Here is a 22,423-nt window from a genome sequence, read left to right as displayed (position 1 = left end):
ACTGTACCCATTTGGGATTGTGGGGAGAGCCAATAAATAACGTTTTTAAAAACCTCTCTGTAACATCTTTGCTTTGCACCTCAATACACCTACTTCCAAAGGTCATTTAGAGACCATTTGCATTGGGATGATAAATGAAGTGATTGTACTAAAATGTAACTTTCATAATGGCAACAATCCTGTGTGCCACAACCGCCCCTCCTGGCACAAAGTGGGCCTTCAGTACAGATTTCTTAATAAATGCCATAAAGTATAGAGGTGCAAGCGGACTTTACAGAGATGCTCATTATGATCATAATTGGTGGTCACATTTCAGTTCACGTTTTTGTCGAAAGCTGTTTACCTTTAAGCCTATGCTATGCTCAGGCTGACTTGTGTGCTCTGTTACCTCAAACTACAGAAAAGCTATTTCCCAGATCAAGTTCAAACTTACTGCCATCTACTGGCCAACACTTAAAATTATCCTTACCAGCATATGTTTAAAATTTAACTACCTGCGTAAAACGGCAAACATTTGCAGAAAATTGTGGAAACATAATCTACTATAAAGACTTGAGGCTGGGCGCGGTGGCTCATGCCTGTAATCCAAGCATTTTGGGAGGCCGAGGCGGGCGGATCACCTGAGGTCAGGAGTTAAAGACCAGCACAGCCAAGATGGCGAAACCCCATCTCTATTAAAAAAAAAAAAAAAAAAAAAATTACCTGGGAGTGGTGGCGCATGCCTGTAATCTCAGTTACTCGGGAGGCTGAGGCAGGAGAATCACTTGAACTTGGGAGGCGGAGGTTGCAGTGAGCCGAGATCACCCCGCTGCACTCCAGTCTGGGCAACAGAGCGAGACTTTGTGTCAAAAAAAGGAGGAAAAAAAAAAAAAAAAAAAAAGACTTGACAGTAGTATTCCATTTTCAAAAGAATGAACAGAAACTACTGTTTTGCATTAGTAGTGTTTTATATATATAATCTAACCTTTAAAATAGATATGTCTCCCCCAAGTATTCCTGCAAAAAAAAAAAAAAAAAAGAAGCTTAGGCGCTCAATGAAATTTCTAACCAATAAATTATGTGACAGCCTCCTTTGAGAGATGTGCTGTTTCTGCTGGGTTTGATGCTGCTCCTTCATAGACAGTGAGTCTGGGAAGAAGCAAATTGAGGTTGAAAGACGGAGAAGTTCTCCTGAAGATGCTCAGGCCTGGAATGTGGAGATTCAAAAAAGCCTGGCAGAGCATATGCCACTCAAGAGCATATGCCAGAAGTCCCCCTACCCCACTCCCCCAAAAACGTGTGTGTGTGTGTGTGTGCGCGCGCGCACGTGCGCACACGCACACATGTGCTTCCTATGCTTTTTAAATATCTGCAACTGACATGGAGGGGAATTTGCAGAGAACATCTCCCTTCACACTGCCCCCTACCTCACACTGCATATTTAAAGGAAAGTCTGGCCCAACTTTCCTCTGAGTGCAGAAGAAGCAAAACACACAGAGACCGCAGCAGAGAAAACCACACAGACATGTAAGCAAACAGACAGCTTCAATTTCAAAGATTCTTGCAACACGCAGTGTGGCTCAGGAACGGCCATCAAGAAGCTGATGGTTCTGGAATGGGCCCTGATGTTTATACACTCAAGGCCTGGCTGCTGGTTTTTTTTAGACTGACCAGAGCGGCCACTGCCTCACAGAAGCACTAAAAGCTCACTCTACCAGGGGCAGGCAGGCAGACTCTGTTGTAGTCCAGGAAATGTCCTCTTTCCTTGAAAGTAGATTTAAACTTTCTGAGAATTAATGTTTGTCCCTAGGAACAGGTGTGTGTGTATGTATGTGTATTTAATGGTTGCCTCTTGGACAACTTCTCACTGGTAGGGAACACAAACCCCTCATCCCCTCAACCGAAGTGACCTGCTGGGAAGTCCCCATAGAACTTCATTTATTCTATAAATTCATCCAGTAAATATATCTGGGGCCTTTACAGACACTGTTCTTGGCTCTGGGAATACAGCAGTGGAGACAGATGTTTCCATTCTCTTGGGTCTTGCTGTCTGGTGGGTGAGAAAGACAATAAACAAGGACACGAATGCAGGAGCCGCAAGGGCTACACAGAAAACAAAGCAGGGCATAAGAGAAGAGTGAATGAGCTAGGGGGCTGGAGGACAGAGAATTCTTAGGCTGGTTGTCTTTGAGAGGTGACACCTGAATGAAGTGAGGAAGTCCACCATGAGAAGAATCCGGGAAGAGCAATTCAAGCAAAAGGAAAAGTGGGCATGAAGGCTCGGGGGGTGGGGGCCCCTTGACATGTTCAAGGAACCAGAGAAAAGTGCTTCTTCATACGTGATCTCAATATATCTTTGCAAAGATACTAAGAAGTACTGCTATGATCTTCATGTTAAATATGAAGAAATTGAGGCTCAGAAAGGTTAGGTAACCTGTCCAAGATCATCCAGCTGACAAACGGCAGAGCCAGCAAAGAACCCAGGCAGTGTGGCTGTGGAGTCCAGGCTGTTAAAGAATTTGCCTGGATATAGTAAGAAGCCAGCGCTACCTATTACCTGCAAGAGTTGGGTGGGAGGGACTGAGTAGGAGGTGGAAGGTGGATCCCAGGACCAAACCAGTCTTTGTGGATGAAGGGTGGAGTTTCCTTCCAACTATGGGGCTCACGGAAAATAATCTTTCAGAAGAGCATGTACTGGCTAATGAGGAAGGAAAACGAGGGCCTACAGTGTGTCTACATGGGTCCCCAGTGAAATGCGTGTGTGTTTCCTTGGATAATGGAGACAGTCATACTGAGTACATCACTTTAAATTCCTCCCCGCTGGAGACACATGAGCTCTCATTATCCAGCCCCTCTGTAGAGTTTTGCAGCCCCACGGGGTGTCCCCTCCCCACATCCCTGACTCCCTCGAGCTGGTGACAAGGTGGCAGCATAGGTCAAGGAGGCTGTTTCTAGAGATTCTAGAGAGTGAAGAGATGCCATTCTGATATCTTTTGCAAAATGGAAAATGTGAGGGAGTTAGCCCACGGGAATCCCTCAGCCAATGGAGGACAAATCTAGTGGGTAAATGCCACCCCCTTTCATTCCTCCAGGAAGCAATTCTAGTTGCATTACACATGTCTCCCAAGATGGTTCCCTGTGGAGTCAACCTCAGTGGCCCACAGTAGTGATCAGCTGGATAATGCACCTTTATGTGGCCTCTCTTTTTTATTTTTATTTTTTAACACTATTCCCAGTCTCCCACTACTGTTTCTTAGGAGCATGTCCAAAATAAACTGCCTGCTAGCTGTTGTCTCAGGCTCTGATTTTTGAGGGAAGCGAGGCTAAGACCATTGAGACCAGAAGGGTTCTAAATGCTGGCCAGGTGCGGTGGCTCACGCTTGTAATCCCAGCACTTTGGGAGGCCAAGGTAGGTGGATGACCTGAGGTCAGGGGTTCGAGACCAGCCTGGCCAACATGGTGAAACTCCCATCTCTACTAAAATACAAAAACTAGCTGGGCGCAGTGGTGCATGCCTATAATCCCAGCTACTCAGGAGGCTGAGGCAGGAGAATCGCTTGAACCCAGGAGGCAGAGGTTGTGGTGAGCCGACACCATACCATTGCACTCCAGCCTGGGTGACAAGAGCGAAAACTCCGTCCCCCCCCCAAAAAAAATTAAAAAATAAAAAGTAGACGCTGTGGATAAGATTATGGAACCTCGGTGACAGGTTGATTTCTCCAGATCTCTTTTACCCTGGAAGAGGTTGCGATTTGCTCATTTCTGGAATTGACGTCTATATCAGATATAAGCTTGCTTTCCCTGCCAACAGTACCCTTGCTGGCACCACCACCCACCAGGACATGGGATCCTGCCTATGATTGCTTCACATCGAGAGATCTATTTATGGCCAAGAGGCATGACAGTGGGTGCCCAAACATGGGATCCACTGGCCCTACCATAACACTGCATCACCTGGAAGCAGCTCCTCTAATAGAATGATGGCACGGACTGATAGTGGTTGAGCTAAAATGCCGGTTTAAGCACCCGCCCTATGGGGCTGGGGAGCTGTCCTTCAGGAGGTGGCACAAGCTCTGAGTCAAAGGCCACAATGTGCCACTGTATTCCCAAGAGCTAGAATACTCAGGTCCAGGATCCAAAGGATGGAAGTAGGATTTTCCCCTCTCCCCATCACTCCCAGACACCCAATTGCAGAATTTTGATTTCTGTTTCGCAAAGTGGAGGCTTTGCCCAGCGCCTCAAAAGACTCAGTTAGAGACTATGGAACCAAGAGAGCCCACCATTTAAATCCTTTTGGAAAGATGACAGATCCAGGGCTGGCAAAATAGGAGAGAAATAACAAAGAGAGAGAAAAAGAGAGAGAGTGAATGAGAATGAATGAGATGGATGTTCTGGAGGTGTCTATGAGGGCGGTGGGTACTGGCCATACAGGTGGAAGTCAGCATGCAGAGACCCAAAAGAAGTGGCCACAGCCATGCACAAAGGTCACACACACACACACACCAACCCCAAAGTCTAGGGCAAAACTGAAGCATACGGGAGCTGCTTGAGAAGGAACCGTGAACATGAAGATGCTGGTCTGAGACAAATCAGCAGGGGAAGGGGGCCCAGGGCCCAGCCCTCCAGCCTCCTAGTTTTTAGGTAGCCATCCAGGTGAGGCCACTAAGGTTTGACTGAAGGCAGGTATCTCCAAGGTACGGGGCATCCAATAGGCGTCCTTGGCCATAACTGACAGGTCCTCTAGCAAGGGACTGTGACAGCGTGGGGTTACAGGGTGGTCAGCCTAGCTCTCCCCTTCACAGGAGGCTACAATGTAGGCCTTTGATACTACTTCCAAATAAGGATATAAGCCATCATTGTTTTTAAACTGGGTGTGATGAAAATGTTGATTTGCAAAAAGTAAACATTTAAAATATACCATGGTTATGAGAACCCTGTTTTGGCATTCCTTCTCTTTAAAAAAATAGATTTATTGAGGAATCATTCACAATTGAGGTATCATTTAAGTACAATTAAATTGTTTTAGGTGCATAATTCTATGCATTTGATAAACACATGTAGTTGTATAACCATGGCCATATTGAAGATATGGAGTATTTCCCTCACTGTTAAAAGTTCCCTGGAGCCCCTTTATACTCAATCCTCTCTTCTCCCCTGTCCCTGAAAACCATTGCTCTGATATCTGTCCCTCAAGTTTTGCCTTTCCTGGGTCATATGATGGAATCAGAGTTCACGGCCTTTTGCGTGTGGCTTCTTTCACTTAGCACAGTGCATTTGAGATCCGTGCGACTGTTGCATGTCTTAGTCATTTCTTCTTTTAATTGTTGAGTTGCATTACATTGTAGATGCATTACCACACAGTTGGTGGCTTAAAACAACAGAAATTTATTATCTCACAGTTTTGGAGGCCAGAAGGTGGAAGTCCAGGTGCCAGCTCCAAGAAGTCCAGGGCTGTGCTCTCTCCAGAGGGCCTAGAGGGGATTTCAGTTTCCTGTCTCTTCCAGCTTCTGATGGCTCCAGGAGGCCCTTGGCTTGTGGCTGCACCACTCCAGTCTCTGCTTCTGTTGTCACATGGTCTTCTCCTCTTCTCCCCTTGTGGGCCTCTTACAAGGACACTTGTCATTGGATTTCGGGCCCACTCAGATAATCCAAGACGGTCTCATCTCAAGAGCCTTAATTACATCTTCAAAGACCCCTTTGCCAAAAAAGGTCACATTGACAGCTTCCAGGAATTAGCACGCAGATATAACTTTGGGGAGAGCTGCCACTCCACCCACCACCCACGGATAAGACACAGTTTGATTATTCTTTTGCCAGTTGATGGGCATCTGGGTTATTTCCAGTTTGAGGACATTATAAATACAGCTCCTCTAAACATCCACTGTTCTTTGCTGGAACCCATGCTTTCATTTCTCTTGGCTGTGGGATTAGGAGGCATTCCTTCACTCTGTAACATATAAGGAAGGTGCTGCAAAAAAATGGAAGTGAATAGTCGGGCATGGTGGCACAGGCCTGTAATCCCAGCTACTCGGGAGGCCGAGGTACGAGTATTGCTTGAACCCGGGAGGTGGAGCTTGCAGTGAGCTGAGATTACACCACTGCACTCCAGCCTGCGCAACAGCAAAACTCCGTCTCAAAAAAAAAAAAAAAAAAATGAGGAAGTGGCCTGTGGCCTTGCCCTGGGGCTTTGGTTCCTCAGCTCGTAGCACACTCCTTCCCTACCCTGGCTACAGGCATGTTCAGGTCCAGTTGCCTGCACTGCTGCCCCTGCTGCTGCCCACACATCCCTGAACATCCACAGTCCAGCACCGTCCATTTACATAAATGGGCTTCTACAGAGCAGGGAATGGAGACAATCTCATTTCCTGGGCCTGCTTCCTTGTGTGCCAGGGTTCCGGCTCAGATGTGGCAGGTCCTTTTTGTCACAAGCCTTGACTCATGAGACCTCGGTGGCCTCGGGAAGCAACAGGTACAGGGGTATCATGCTGCTGTGTGGGCCTCTGGCAGCCCCCCTGTGACCACAACCAGGCTGACCCAGACAGACTAATGGGAGATTAAACAAAAAAAACAAGGCACACTGCTGAGATGCAATTTCCTAATCAGCCTGTAACTTGATTATCTCAAAAATACATGAACAATCAATACCGCTAAGCTCAGCATACTCCCCTGCTGAGACAGGGAACTTGAGCCTGGCTTGTGTTTGGCTACCCATGTCCCTCCTGTTGGCTCAAAGGAGTCTTCTGTTTAATGTCAACATTTGCTTTTGTGCCTTTTTATGTATTTTCATTATTTGCTTCTGCTTGTCCTTGCTCTGCGTGAGAAAAACCCAGTGCAGGGGCCTTTCTACTCTAGCTGGTTCTGCATTTGTGAGATCCTGCACACCTGTGTGACCCTCAAACTCTGACTTGTCTCACGCTGATTAGGACACATTCAGGGGAGGAAGGAGTCAGTGAGCTTGTTTAGAAACACGGCTTGCTGACGACGGCACCTGTTCCCCAGGGAAAGCTGCCTCCTAATGGGCAGGTGAGAAGGCTGGTGGTGGGAGGAGGGGCAATAAGTCCTGTTGCATCCTCTATTCCGGTTCCATTATTGACTCAGGGCTCTTTAAATTCTATGTCCTTGACTTTCTGACTGCATCACCAGCAGTAACTCAGCCAGTCTGTGCTGTGTATCGTGGAAGGCTCCACTTCATCATTTCCCCCCAGGATTCTTTCCCTGTACTAAAAATCCCCCTCCCTAGCCCTTTATGGCTTGAAATGCCTCGGAGTTTTGCAGGGATTCAAATTCCTCGCACAATCTCCCTCGAGCAGAGCGTCTGTTTCTACAGCAGAGGCAGAGAGATTTATCCTAACTTCCTCCCAGCTCAACTTTTATATTCTCGGCTACCCCAGGAGCTTCCTGAATGTTATGCAGCTTAATTCATGATGATAAACATGGGTTCTGGGAGGCTGAGAACACAGATCATTCACCCTTCTTATTAGAGAATACAGAGGGCCGCTCAGACACGGGTGAAGCCCCCTCACCTCCTCCACCAAGGGATAAGTCTCGGTGGGGTGAAAATTCAGCCGCCTTCCTTCCCATGTGCAGGTCTGCCTTCCACCCCAAAACACAGCTGAGTTTCCACATTGCCCAGATCAAACCTAGAACTAGCTGAAGGTAAACTTCATGCCAGGTACTTTTCATATTCCGTTTTTTATGTTTATCAGCAACCTCAATGAGGCAGATAACATTACCCCATTTTACAGGAGGAAACTGAGGGGTAGAGAAATATAATAAAGTGAGCTGTCCAAAACCACAGAGCTGGGAGTGAGGAAGCTTGAATCTGATAAAGTCCAAAGATGTGTGCCTCTCGGGTTCATGTTCCTTTCCCATACCATGCTCCAGCTGCCCCTACAACTCCCCAGCTCTCACATCATTGACATTGTGCCCTTAGTCACATCGTTTATCTTCTCTGTGCCTCAGTTTCCTCATCTATGAAATGGGTATAAGAAGTCCTGCTCTCTGGAGTTGCTGCTAGTTTTAGAAATGCAATCAGGCAGATGAAGTATTTAGCACACTTTCTGGTACCTAGGTGTTTAGCAAGTAGCGATGATGATTATTTTCTAGTAGCAGCATTGACGGTTTTGATGGTAGTCATAGATCACAGAAACTTCCAGCTAGAAGTCACCTTTGAGCCCATGTATCACAATCTTCCCCTTTACAGAAGAAACAGAGGCCAGAGTGTCTAGCTGACCTTCCTAAGCTCAGGGGGTCAGGGGCTGAAATGCAGGCCTGACTTGGGAAAAATAAAATAAAAATATAAAATATAAAGTAAAAAATAAAATAAAACAAAAAAACTGTTACGCCTGTCCCCTGAGCTGCCTAGCTGTATTCTGGGTCGCTTGGTCTTTTTTTTTTTTTTTCCTTTTGGTGTATGGGCTGGCGGGCTGGGAGGTGAGGGCAGGAAGATACAAATCACAATTGAAAAGAAAGTGGCAAAGGAAAGGTAGTTACAAGCTAACACTCCTAGACTGCTGGGTCTCTGAATTTGCATCAGCATCACCTGAAACTTCTTAAACAGTTTCTTGGGCTCTAATCCAGACATCCTGAATGAGAAACCCTGGGGGAGGGTAATCTGAATTTTAACCCTCAGGTGATTCTGTTGCAGGGTCGTTTGAGAACCATCACCCTAAGGCCAAGGATGGAAAATAATTGGTGTTTGTGCAGAGAGTCTCCATCTCACACACCAGGCATCACTTTTCACAATGCCCTTCAGTTAACCACAGATGCAGCCTCTGAATCCTTCTGTTTTTATTTTTACTTTAAGTTCTGGGATACATGTGCAGAGCGTGCACGTTTGTTACATAGGTATACATGTGCCATGGTGGTTTGCTGCACCTATCAACCCATCATCTAGGTTTTAAGCCCCACATGCATTAGGTATTTGTCCCAATGCCCTCCCTCCCCTTGCCTCTGACCCCCCGACAGGCCCTGGTGTATGATGTTCCCCGCCCTGTGTCCACGTGTTCTCATTGTTCAATTTCCACTTATAAATAAGAACACGCGATGTCTGGTTTTCTGTTCCTGTGTTAGTTTGCTGAGAATGATCCTTCTTGACACACAGCACTCCTGACGACTATCACCACTATGGGCGACAGGGAGGGACTGGAGCTAGTCGTGTGTTAATCCACACAGAGAGTCACCTCCCTGGACTCAATTGTCCATTTCGGGAGCAGCTCCTGACATTTCTGCTGTCAGGTTCGAGCCCAGAGTCTGGTACAGATCTGGGCCTGTTTCGAGAACTTTGTTTTCTCAACTGTCCCGTCTCCTTGGGTACTGGGCTTCCCTTGCTAAAGAAGGAGCAAAACTCAAACAAACATGGAATGGAGAGCAGTTCAACTTGGCAAGGCTGGGTTTGATCAGCAGCGGGGCTGTGGACCAGCTCAGAGGCCCTAGGTGAGTCTCCAGCCTCATTCAACTTGTAGTTCCCCCTGTAACGATGAAAACCTGTGAGGTGTAAGGGGCGCAGCACAGGCTTTTGGAATCAAATTTCAGCTTCTATCCCAGTTCTGTTGTTTTTCGGCTGTGGAATCTAAGGTAAGTCACTTAAGGGATCATTTTCTTGCCTGTAAAACAGAAATAATAACATCTGCTTCTCAGAGCTGTTTGGAAGACTAAATAAGATGATATATGTAGAGCCCCTGACTCAGGGCCTAGTTTATGGGACAAAAATGATACATTTACTCCAGGAGGAAGCCTCTGTCTTTTGTCCTCCACACCTCAATCAGGATCTTGAGTCAGTGAGTGGGAAAAAAAAAAAGAAAAGTCAGCTACAGTGGAATATTCATAAAAACAAGAAATAGTATAAGTTTTAAACATATACATATTAATTGTTTGATCTTTGATATAGGGCTAAGGCCTTTTCTTTGAGAATGTGCCCAGTAATTTACATTCTCCATGATTTTTCTTGCAAAAATCTCATCCCCAATCTGTGACTTCTGGTTTGGGTTTATTATTATTTTTTATTTCAATAGCTTTTGGGGTACAAGTGGTTTTCGGTTACATGGATGAATTGTGTAATGGTGAAGTCTGAGATTAGAGCACTAATCACCTGAGTAGCATATATTGTATCCAATATGTAGTTTTTTAGCCCTCACCCTTTTCCTAGCCTTCCTGCTTCTGTCTCCAATGTCCATTTTACCACTCTGTCTGCCTTTGCATACCCATAGCATAGCTCCCACTTACAGGTCAGAACATACAGTATTTGATTTTCCATTCCAGATTTATTTTACTTCGAATAATGGCCTCCATCTCCATCCAAGTTGCTGCAAAAGACATTATTTTATTCTTTTTTATGGCTGAGTAGTAGTCCATGGTGTATATATACCACATTATCCATTCACTGGGCAATGGGCACTTAGATTGATTCCTTATCTTTGCAACTATGAATTGTGATGTGATAAACATATGTGTGTGGGTGTCTTTTGAATATAATGACTTCTTTTTCTTTGGGTAGATACCCAGTAGTGGGATTGCTGGATCAAATGGTAGTTCTACTTTTCATTTTTAAAGAAATCTCCACTGTTTTTCATAGAGGCTGCACTAATTTACATTCCCACCAGCAGTGGGTAAGTGTTCCCTTTTCACCACATGCACACCAACATCTATGTTTTTTTTTTTTTTTTCAATTTTTAAAATAATGGTCATTCTGGCTGGGGTAAGGTGGTATCTCACTGTGGTTTTAATGTGCATTTCCCTGATTTTGATGTTGAATATTTTTTCACATTTGTTGGCCATTTGTATTATCTTCTTTTGAGAAATGTCTACTCATGTCATTTGCCCACTTTTTGATGAGATTTCTTTTTCCTGTTCATTTGAGTTCCTTGTAGACTCTGTGTTGGGAATAGGCCCCCAAAATCTGGCCATAAACTGGCCCCAAACTGGCCATAAACAAAATCTCTTCAGCACTGTGACATGCTCGTGATGGCCATGATGTCCACGCTGGAAGGCTGTGGGTTTATGGGAATGAGGGCAAGGAACATCTGGCCCACCCAGGGTGGAAAACCGCTTAAAGGCATTCTTAAACCACAAACAATAGCATGAGCGACCTGTGCCTTAAGGACATGCTCCTGCTGCAGATAACTAGCCAAACCCATCCCTTTATTTTGGTCCATCCCTTTGTTTCCCATAAAGAATGCTTTTAGTTAATCTATAATCTATAGAAAGAATGCTTATCACTGGCTTGCTGTTAATAAATACGGGGGTAAATCTCTGTTCAAGGCTCTCAGCTCTGAAGGCTGTGAGACCCCTGATTTCCCACTCCACACCTCTATATTTCTGTGTGTGTGTCTTTAATTCCTCTAGCGCTGCTGGGTTAGGGTCTCCCCAGATGCCCACACCGGAAGGTTGTGGGTTTACCGGAATGAGGGCAAGGAACACCTGGGTCACCCAGGGTGGAAAACTGCTTAAAGGCATTCTTTGAATGTGTGGTAGAATTCAGCTGTGAATCCATCTGGTCCTGGGCTTTTTTATTGTTCTTGGCAATTTTTTAATTACTGATTCAATCTCACTGCTTGTTATTGGTCTGTTCAGTATTTCTGTTACTTCCAGATTCAATCTAAGTGGGTTGTATGTTTCCAGGAATTTCTCCATTTTTTTTTTTGATGTTTTTAGTTTGTGTGCATAGAGGTGTTCATAGTAGTCTTGAATCATCTTTTGTATTTCTGTGGTGTTGGTTGTAACATTTCCTTGACATCTGAATTGTATTTGAATCTTCTCTTGGTTAATCTTGCTAATGGTCTATTGATTTTTTTTTCAAAGAACCAACTTTTCATTTTATTGGTCTTCTGTACTTTTTTGTTGTTTCAGTTTCATGTATTTCTGCTCTGGTATTTGTTATTCCTTCTCTTCTGCTAGCTTTGGGTTTGTTCTCATTTCTCTGGGTCCTTGAGGCATGACATTAGATTGTCAATTTGTGATCTTCCAGACTTTTTGATGTAGGCATTTCATGCTATAAACTTTCCTCTTAGCACTGCTTTTGCTGTATCCCAGAGGTTTTGATAATTTGTCACTATTATCATTTATTTCAATTTTTAAATTTCCATCCTAATTTAATTTTTAACCCAGAAATCATTCCTGAGTAGACTAATTCCCATGTATTTGTGTAGTTTTGAGGATTCCTTTTAGAGTTGATACTTGATTATTTAAAATTTATTGAGACATGTTTTGTGGCATATCATATGGTCTATCTTAGAGAATGTTCAATTTGCTGTTGAGAAGAATGTATATTCTGCAGTTCTTGGATAGAATGTTCTATAAATATCTGTTAGGTCCATTGTTGTAGAATGTAGTTTATGTTCAGTGTTTCTTTTTTGACTTTCTGTCTCAATGATCTGTCTACTGCTGTCAGTGAAGAGTTGAAGTCTCCCACTATTAATGTGTTGCTGTCTATATCCCTTTTTTTTTTTTTTTTGGAGACAGAGTTTTGCTCTTGTTGCCCAGGCTGGAGTGCAATGACTCGATGTTGGTTCACCACAACCTCTGCCTCCTAGGTTCAAGTTATTCTCCTGCCTCAGCCTCTTGAGTAGCTGGGATTACCGGCATGCACCACCACTCCCGGCTCATTTTGTATTTTTAGTAGAGACAGGGTTTTTCCATGTTGGTCAGGCTGGTCTCAAACTCCCAACCTTAGGTGATCCACCTGCCTCAGCCTCCCAAAGTGGCGGGATTACAGGCATGAGCCACCATGCCTGGCTGTTTTCTTAGGTCTAGAGGTAATTGTTTTATAAATCTGGGAGCTCTAGAGTTAGGTGCATATATATTTAGGATTGTAATCTATTCTTGTTGGGTTGACCCTTTTATCATTATATAATGACCTTGTCATATTTTACTTTTTTTGCCTTAAAGTCAGATATTAGGTAAGATATAAAAATAGTTTCTCTTGCTCACCTTTAGTTTCCATTTGCCTGGAATATCTTTTTTCCCCCCTTTACCTTGAGTCTATAATATACCTTAGGTATTAGGTGACTCTCTTGAACACGGCAGATATTTGATTTGTGATTTCTTTTTTTACGCTTTCTGCCAATCTGTATTAAGTGGAGCATTTAGACTGTTTACATTCAATGTTAATACTGAGATGTGAGATGCCATTCCAGTCATCGTGTTGTTACCTACTTTGTTTTCCTCATTGTTATTGTTTTATAGGCCTTGTGAGTTTCATGCTTTCAAGAGGTTCTATTCTGGTGCATATCAACCTTTTGTTTCAAGATTTAGAACTCCATTTAACATTTCTTGTAGGGCTGGCCTGGTAGTGACAAATTCCCTCAGCATTTGCTTGTCTGAAGAAGACCATTTCTCCTTCATGTATGAAATTTAGTTTTGCTGGAGACAAAATTCTTGGCTGATGATTATTCTGTTTAAGAGGCTAAAAATAGGACCTCAATCCCTTCTGGCATGTAAGGTCTGTGCTGAGAAGTCTGCTAGTAGTCTGATAGGTTCTCTTTTACAGGTTATGTGATACTTTTGTCTCACTGCTCTTAGAATTCTTTCCTTCACACTGACTTTAGATAGTCTGATGACAGCTGGGCACAGTGGCTCACGCCTGAATCCCAGCACTTTGGGAGGCCAAGGTAGGCGGATCACAAGGTCAGGAGACCGAGAGCATCCTGGTTAACATGGTGAAACCCCATCTCTACTAAAAATACAAAAAATTAGCCGGGCGTGGTGGCGAGCACCTGTGGTTCCAGCTACTTGGGAGGCTGAGGTAGGAGAAGGGCATGAACCCAGGAGGTGGAGCTTGCAGTGAGCCGAGATTGTGCCACTGCAACCAGCCTGGATGACAGAGCGAGACTCCGTCTCCAAAAAAAAAAAAAAAAAAAAAGATAGTCTGCTGAGTATATGTTTTGATGATGTCCTCTGCAATGAATCTCAGGTTTGGGTTTATTTAAAATGTAATTAAGAAGTTCAGAGAAGGGTGTGGTGAGGAGGGCATGAACATACAGTTGCCAACAGAGATTAAGTGAAGGTAACAATGATTCTTTCCTTGACCAAATGCTAGTCAGGCTCCTCTCACCCCTTTCTCCACTAGATCTCAACCTTGGCCTATAAAGATTTGCACAAACACAAACACAGTTTCTAACAGCTCAAGATCACATCTCTAGGATGACCATAGCCTCCCTTAAAGTGCCTGCCTGAGAAAACTCAAGGCTTCCAAACAAACTTAGTTTATGCTAGTCAACACCCAAAAATAGGGCCCCATCTCAGTCTCTGTCCAATGCCAGCTGGCAAGCCCAGATGCCTTTCTCATGGACCAATTCTCCCCTAAACCCTCCATACGTTTTGAAAGAAATGGAGCCAAAATGAAAAAGGGAGAGCTAAAAGGAAAATTAAAGGAAAACTCTCTGAATATGGGAAGAAAGAGTAAAGAGATGGAAAACAGATGATAAAAGATAAGACAATTAAAGAATTAATCCAGAGGTAGGGTTGTCTGACTGGTAGAAATTCTAGAAAGAAAAGACAGAAACAATGGAAGGGAAGAAACTTTCAAAGAAATAACATTAGAAAACTCCACTGAAGTTCAGAAGTATCCACTTTGAAAAAGCCCAGTGGAATGTTGAGCACCTGTGTGTGAAAAAAAATACAACAGCACATATGTATCAGTGTGAAATTTTAGAAACCAGGGATTTTTTTTTTCTTTAAATCCTAAAATCTTCTGGAAAGTAAAAAAACAAATAGAACCAAACAAGTACACTGTAAGGGAACAGATATAAAGGAAAAAGCCCACAGAACAAATGGCAGTAAAGCAGAGGCCTCTGGAAGGAAGATTTTTAAGATAAAAAAAATAAATTAATGATTATTTGATATGTCCAAGTATTTGGAAAATAACTGATAGGAATTTAACCAAGTATCAGCTCCATAAGGACAGAGATTTTGTAATTTGTTCAGTGCTGATCTCTAGTGCCAGGAACAGTTCCTGGTGGATACTAGAAACTTAGAATTAATGAAACTGATGGACCATTCAAAAATAAAGACTAGGTGCATAGAAAACTGAGTAGGGGAAGATGATGAACTAATTAATTCCAAGAAAAACAAACAGTTGTACAAAAAAGAAACATAGTATACTCTACATGTTATTGTATACTCTCAAGAACGAACCGTAAAACATAAGCATAATGTAAGCACTCATCAATAATTTAAGTGAAAACTATCTTGTATCTACAAGTATGTTTGGAGGAAAGGAAGAGAGGAATAGCCACAAGGTACAGGCAAGCAAAATCTTCATCTGTCATAGCAGTAAGATGATAGATTTTTTACAATCCCATATTCTTGGGATTTTTACAATCTCAAGAATCTCTTCGATCCCGATGTTTCTGTTGTCTCTGTGTTGGATCTCTGGTTTTGGGTAGTTGCTGTCACTTCCAGACACTTCTGTCACTGCCGTGTTCTAGGGTATGTTGTTCTTTATCAAGCTTCTGAATTAAAGCAGGGATCTGGATTGTCAAGATAGATTGGCCACACCATCCCGAAAACAGTCATCCATTTGGCAAATATTTATTGAGCATCAAACATGTGCTAGGCACTGTGCTAGGGTCTGGGGACACAGTGAAGAACAAAGTCCCTAGTCTCAAGGAGTTTTCATGCTGGTAGGAGGAGGCAGAAATAAACAAGTGGCCAAGTGATTACACAAAATGTCAAGTGATAAGTGCTGTGAAGAAAAAGCAGGTCAAGGGTAAATTAAGTGACGGGAGTAGAAATATAATTTTGCACATCTATGTAAATAACCTTCAGGAAGGACAGATGAAAAAGTGTTCCAGGCATAAGTCACACCAAGTGCTAAGGCCTTGAGGTGAGAGCAAGGTGAGAGAGTTCAATGAGTTAAATCAGTGTGTTGGCAGTACAGTGAACCCAGGGAGGGGGGCAAAAGAGGAGGACTGAGAAGTAGGAAGGCAGAGGTAAGAGGCATGAGGATGATCTTGGTGAGCAAAACAGAAAGTCTATGGAGGCCTTTATGCAGCAAAGGGACATATTTTCAGATAATTGGTCTGAAGAGACTAAGATGGGAAGAGATGAAGTTGCAGGAGCAGTTTTGGACCAGTGCCAGTCAGCAAGCCCAGACGGGTTTCTCATGGACCAATTCTCCCATCTTAGCAACTATTCAGACCAATTCTCTGAAAATTCTTAGAAAGATACTGTAATAATCAATGTGAGACCATGGTGGCTTGGCCCACAGTGGTAGTGGTGGAGGTGATGAGAAGTACCTGGGGTCTGAGTATGTTTTGAAGGACTCAATGGCTGGATGTGGGATGTGAGAGAGAGAACCAAATCAAGGCTGCCTTCATAGTTCTCCTCTGAACAATTGGAAGAATGAGGCATTATTTACCCAAGGGGAAGGCTGGCTGGGTATGGTGGGATTAGGTGGAGGCAAGGGGAAGGAAATAATGAGTTAGTTTTAGATTGGAATGCCTATAGCCTTCAGATGTCAAACAAGCAGTTATATCTACATTTCTGGAGTTCAAGTGAGAAGTCTGGGCAGGAACTATGAATTATGAAGTCATTTCCATATAGCTGGTGTTTCAATGTGAGACAGGTAGAGGTCACCATGGGAGGAACACAGTTGGGGAGCACCATCACTTTGGTGATTTTATTAGGTTAAAGGAAGTAGGTAGGACTTCCCAGTAACTGGAAGGATAGATGGTCCATTTCCTAAATCATTTTAGATAATTTCCATCAATATAGAAAGGGGGTGGGATTTGTAATACTTTCAGAGAAGAAAATCACATAGCATTATTTTGTGTTTACATAAGTCAGGGGATGGGACTTTGTTGTGGAACTGTCCAAGATGCAGAGGTTGGGTAGGTGAGAAGGAACCAGCAAGGCGGACTGAGAAAGAGCAGCCTGAAAGATTGGTGTCCAGGAAGCCAAGTGAAAAGAGTTTCAAACATGAGAGAGTGATCAGCTGTGTCCAGTGCGTTAAAGCCTACGATGTGCAATATTTCAGGCAACGCTATAACAAAGTGATCTGCACCTAGTTAACAAAATGTGAGTTTGCATTTCTTTTTACATCTCAGAAAACAAAGTATTTCATATGCCCTAACATGCTACTTTCAATCTTTTAAAATATCTCCACATTTATTACAAATGTTAAAACAAACACAGAAAACGAAAGCAAAGCCCCAAGTTTGCCTGGGCTCTGGCGCCTACAAAGTCGTCTTTCTCTCCACTTGTCCACGATGAGTCAAACTCCAGTAACTGTGCCCGAAGCTCTGCTCTTTGCACACCTTTGGCTGGTGTTCAAATCACACGACAGAAAATGTTAAGCATCACATTCCCAAAAGAGACTCCTTGGTTTTGCTGAAACATTTTCAGAGAAGGAGATTTGCAGTGTGTAGTGGTAGTGGGGATGCACACCCACACACGTGTGTGTTCCAGCTCTCATTAGTGAGGGGAGTGCACATCTCAATTATCTTCTGACAATCCGTCTTTGGGACCTCCACATTTCTGGGATCTCTCCCTCTACTTTGCTTCTCTCTGCTCACCTTGCATCTACAATCCCCTCCCTAGAAGGCACCTGTGTCTTTGTTGGTGTCATTTAGATCTCGAATCACAGTGTGGAAAAGAAAGTATGGCTCTTCCAGAGCCAGGCCACAGGAAGGCTTCTCTATAAATATGCCTGGCCAGAGTGAGGAGACACAGCTATCAGGATTGTCTCGTCTGTGAATCTCAGCACAGATGCCTCTTTAGGTTTTTGAGATAATTTAGCCTCTCTGAATTTGCTCTCATGAGTAGGGGAACCCAATTAAAACTGAGGTGTTTCTTTTCCCCCAAACCAAAGGTTTTTAAAACTCGGGAGCTGCCCAACAGTCCTCTAACTTCTGCATGTAGCAATTTCACCTAGGATGTCAAAAGGCTCTGAGGTTTATGTGCACGGTTAGGTAATGCAGGCCTCTGTATCGTGACTACAGTTGCATGTAAACATTTTGGCTTTTGGACGGGACACATTATCACATTATCTGACTAGCCCATTTGTTAATTTGTTATATGGGCCTTCTCAAGGATAAGGAGAAATTTTAACTATGTTTTTTTCAAAATGACTGTTAACAGTTATTTGGAAAACCATAACAATCACTAAAAATAATTACTTTCATGGAGCAAAGCCACTCTTTCACTTCTTGTCAATCACTCTCACTTCTGTCTAGGGACACACTAAGCTCCTTTTGACCAGCAGCATCGGTGTCACCTGGGAGCTTGCTGGAAAATGCTGAATTTTGGGAGTCACACTGAAGACCTGAGAGTCAGACTTGGTATCTCACACCCTCCCCTGGGGCTCCTCTCTTCTCCCTATACCCCTCCCTTAGTGATCTCATCAGGATGATGGCTTCAAATATCATGTCCAAGTGACTGACTCCTAAATGTTCCTATCCAGCACAGACGTCGCCCCAAACTCCAGACATGGAGATCCAACTGCCTACTTGTCATTTTAACAGGCATCTACTTGAAGTCTAACAGGCATCTCAAAATGAGCATAGCGAAAACTCTTGATTTCCTCTCCCACCCCCCAGCTTGCTCCTCCTTCCACCTACCTCCCACTTCAGACTTCCCGCTGCTCATCTAGTTGCATTCTGTGTTGGACACAGGTCACTCCTGAATCAAACCAAGAGTGACAGTGAGGCTCCTTCCTCAGCCCATCTGCGAGTTCCCTTGCCTTTCGTCAGCCTGGCTCCTCTGTCCCTGCCTCTAACTTGTCTGACTCTGCTCCAAGGTGGGGTTCTCTATCAGAAAGTCCTTGGAGATCCTGTAAGTAGCGCCTTCTTGGCATACAGGAATCCCAGAGTCACAGTTGGCTGTGTCAGTGTCTGGTGGGCTTTCCTTTTCCCTTACTCCTCTCTTGATCCCTACAGTTCACAGGGGTCATTCTACCCTGATGAATGGTATACCCAGGGGTTAGTTACCTCAAGGTGGCTGAAACAGACCCAGAGAAAGACAGCTGGGCCAAACTTAAGTTACTTAACCAGCTTCACCTTATTGTGATGTGTGCACAGCAACCCCACTGCAATAAACAGTGACATCAGAGGTATGCTGCACATCACATATCAATACCTTTAGGACATAATTCTCGCCCTGGATGCTGCTAAGGTCCTTTGATGGTCAGATTCTATCTATCTCTGAGCCCTCTGATAGGTAAACATGCATCCATACTGTTTCTTGCCTCTCTCCACTAGAAGGAAAGCTCCATGTAGCAGGCCTTTATTTATTGCCACATCCACAGTTTCTGGCTGTGGAGAAGCTACATTAACTAATTGAGCAGAGAGTTATTAATACCTTGTCAAAGACAGAGGCTAACAGGCCAGGCGTGGTGGCTCACACCCATAATCCCAGCACTTTGGGAGACCGAGGTGGGCAGATTGCTTGAGCCCAGGAGTTCAAGACCAGCCTGGGCAACATGGAGAAACCCTATCTCTACAAAAGATACAAAACAATTAGTCAGGTATGGTGAGGCACACCTGTGGTCCCAGCTATTCAGGTGGGAGAGGTGGGAGGGTCTCTTGGGACCAGGAGGTTGAGCCTGCAGTGAGCCATGTTTGTGCCAGATGTGCACTCTAGCCTGGGCAACAGAGCAAGACCCTGTCTCAAAACAACAAAGAAAAGGCTGAGTGCAGTGGCTCATGCCTATAGTCCTGGCACTTTGGGAGTCCAAGGCAGGCAGATCACTTGAGGTCAGGAGCTTGAGACCAGCCTGGTAAACATGGCAAAACCCTCTCTCTACTAAAAAAAATACAAAAATTAGCCAGGCGTGGTGGCACATACCTGTAATTCCCCAGCTCTTGGGATGCTGAGGCAGAAGAATCACTCGAACCTGGGGGGCAGAGGTTGCAGTGAGCTGCGATTATGCCATTGCACTCCAATCTGGGTGACAGGGTGAGACTATGTCTCAAAAACAACAACAACAAAAAAGCAGAGGCCAAGTATCTTAGCAAATGTCAGTGGAAGGTTCCTCCACGAGGAAGGAAAGACAGTGGAGTCTCAGAAGGAATTGGCGCTGGGAATGCTCCCACTTCTTGTGGAGTGTCTCCTTCATTCTCCTCCTCGCAAACCAGTTCACTTTGATCCTCCGTTCACATGGCCAAACAAGGCCGATGGGAGCTTGCAAGTTTTTTCTCTGCCCAGTGGCCAGCGGAGCCTGCCAGAAGTCTCTCAGCAACCCGGAGTCACAGTGGGAAGAAAAGCAGCAATGCCTGCCCGTGGAAGGGACATTTCTAGAGAAGACTGCAAGCTAAAGATGGGAGGGGCTTTGTGCCTCAGGACCTGGGCATCCTTTCCAAAAGCTTCCCAGTGTATTATTAGCTAATCAGAATTTGAGGAGTAAGAAATATTTCATATAAAGCCCTTAGCAAATAGAAGATAGTTTATTATTGAACCTATTGCTTGCAGTCCTCTAGAACGGCTGTCTGGCATCTCTTCTCCCATTCCAGCAACCTCCAGGCCTCTCAACAGAGAAACTAAACAGCCTCTAGAGGTTCCTTTTAACTGATGCTTCAAAGTGTACAGGGAGAGGCAAGTGACCCAGGCTCACTGACCGTTATTCTCACCTGCAAAATGGAATCCTGATCAGGTATTTAAAGATAGAAAAGAGGGAACACATTCTAGTCCCCTAGATAAGCCACTCCTATGATAAAAGATTTCCAAACTGCAGGACAAAACTAAGATGGAAAATATTTTGAAATGTCCAATAACAGCTATCATACTGAAGGTCTACATTTTTAAACCTCTGAAGTATTAAATGCGAAACAACATTATCACTGTTTTCTTGAAAGAACAAGCAAAAATCAGGCCTCAGCACTGAGCTCCTGTTGCTCCTGGAAAAACCAAGACAAAATGATCTCTAAACCTGAGGACAGCCAAAGCAGATACTTGGGCGTTGAAGCTAAACTAGGGCTGGATGGGCAGGACAGAAAGGAGCTTTTTGTGTCCTCTCCTAACTATGCATCATTTCCCCCCACTTAAATGAAACAAATTAGCAATGGAGAGCTGCAGAATCAGCCACCAGATGATAATCAATGGCAGGATGGTGTTTATGATTTGAGCATAAATCTCTGCCACGATTTCATACTCTGGTCCTCTGAGTTTGGGTCTTCCTAAAGCCAATGTGAGGTCCAGAAACATGAGGTCTAACCTGAAGTTAGAAATGACTATTAGCTCTATTTATAGATGAAGATCCATTACCTTCAAGATGAAAAAATGCTTTAAGACAGGAGTGTCCAATCTTTAGGCTTCCCTGGACCACACTGCAAGAATTGTCTTGGGCCATACACAGAATACATTAACGCTAATGACAGTTCCAAAAAAAAAAAAAAAATCGCAAAAAAATCTCAAGTTTTAATAAAGTTGACAAATTTGTGTTGGGCCACATTCAAAGCCATCCTGGGCCGTGGGTTGGACAAGCTTGCTTTAAGGTATCCATGATCACTCTCCCTAGCTTTGTGTAATCTAGCGCATATTCAAGTGTGAGACTTGGCCAGGGGAACTAAGAATGTTAGAGCAAAGGGGTCATATTTTTTCCCCCAGACTTTTCTTTGTATCATCATCTAAATATAAATATCTGACCACCACAATAAGAATTCAGTCATGAAGGTTTAACAAGCAGAAGAAAACCAGAAGCCCTGATTTTTGAGTTGTGTAGTGAGGAAGAATAAAGGGGAGGGCAGCCTAGAAGGGAGGAAAAAGTTCTAGGAGAAAAGAAAAGCTGCCAGAGCCAGCTCCAGGCCACTACAGGAGTAACCTAGTCACACTCCTTACTCCTTTATATGATGAAGGTGGGGGAGTGTTTCTAGATAGTTTGAAATGCAAGTAAATATGAGCACCCCGCCTCTGCCTAGCACTGGTAAAAATTATCAAACAGGTAAAGAAGCAAGAAACTGACTGACCTATATGCTCACATGCACTGAATGACAGGACAGTGGACTGGAAGGAGATGAAAAGCTTAATGGTAGATATACCTACACCTCATACTTACCTTTTTAAAAAATTTCCATAGAACATCAGAATTTAAAGTCCCTCCCTCAAAGCAAAACAGCATGTAAATTCCAATAGTTATAAAATAACCCATTTGCATTTAGTATGCTTCTTACAAGAAACTAGTTACAATCTTTTCATTTTTCTGTATTAAAGAATATTTACCTGCATTTTCTATAAACCAAGATTAGTCCTGAGTTCTATATAGGTGAACGTTACAGCTTCACCTAACTCTGTTGAATACCTATGTGCCAGGCATATGGACAGCCTTACTCTGAACACAAAGAACCACGAGCATAACTGTCCAGTCTTATAGGTCCTGACAGGGCTTTAGGCTTATAGCTCGACCTCTTTGATGAAATGGTCTCATTTGTACTTTATATACAACAGCTTCATCTGTCTTCCTTAAATGTTTTCTAGTATCAAACTTTCTGTTAGGGTTTCCTTTTTAGTGTAT

Source organism: Theropithecus gelada, chromosome 5 (genome assembly GCF_003255815.1).
Source record: "Theropithecus gelada isolate Dixy chromosome 5, Tgel_1.0, whole genome shotgun sequence".
Classification (NCBI taxonomy): Eukaryota; Metazoa; Chordata; class Mammalia; order Primates; family Cercopithecidae; genus Theropithecus; species Theropithecus gelada.
Note: the sequence above shows the minus strand (reverse complement) of the source record.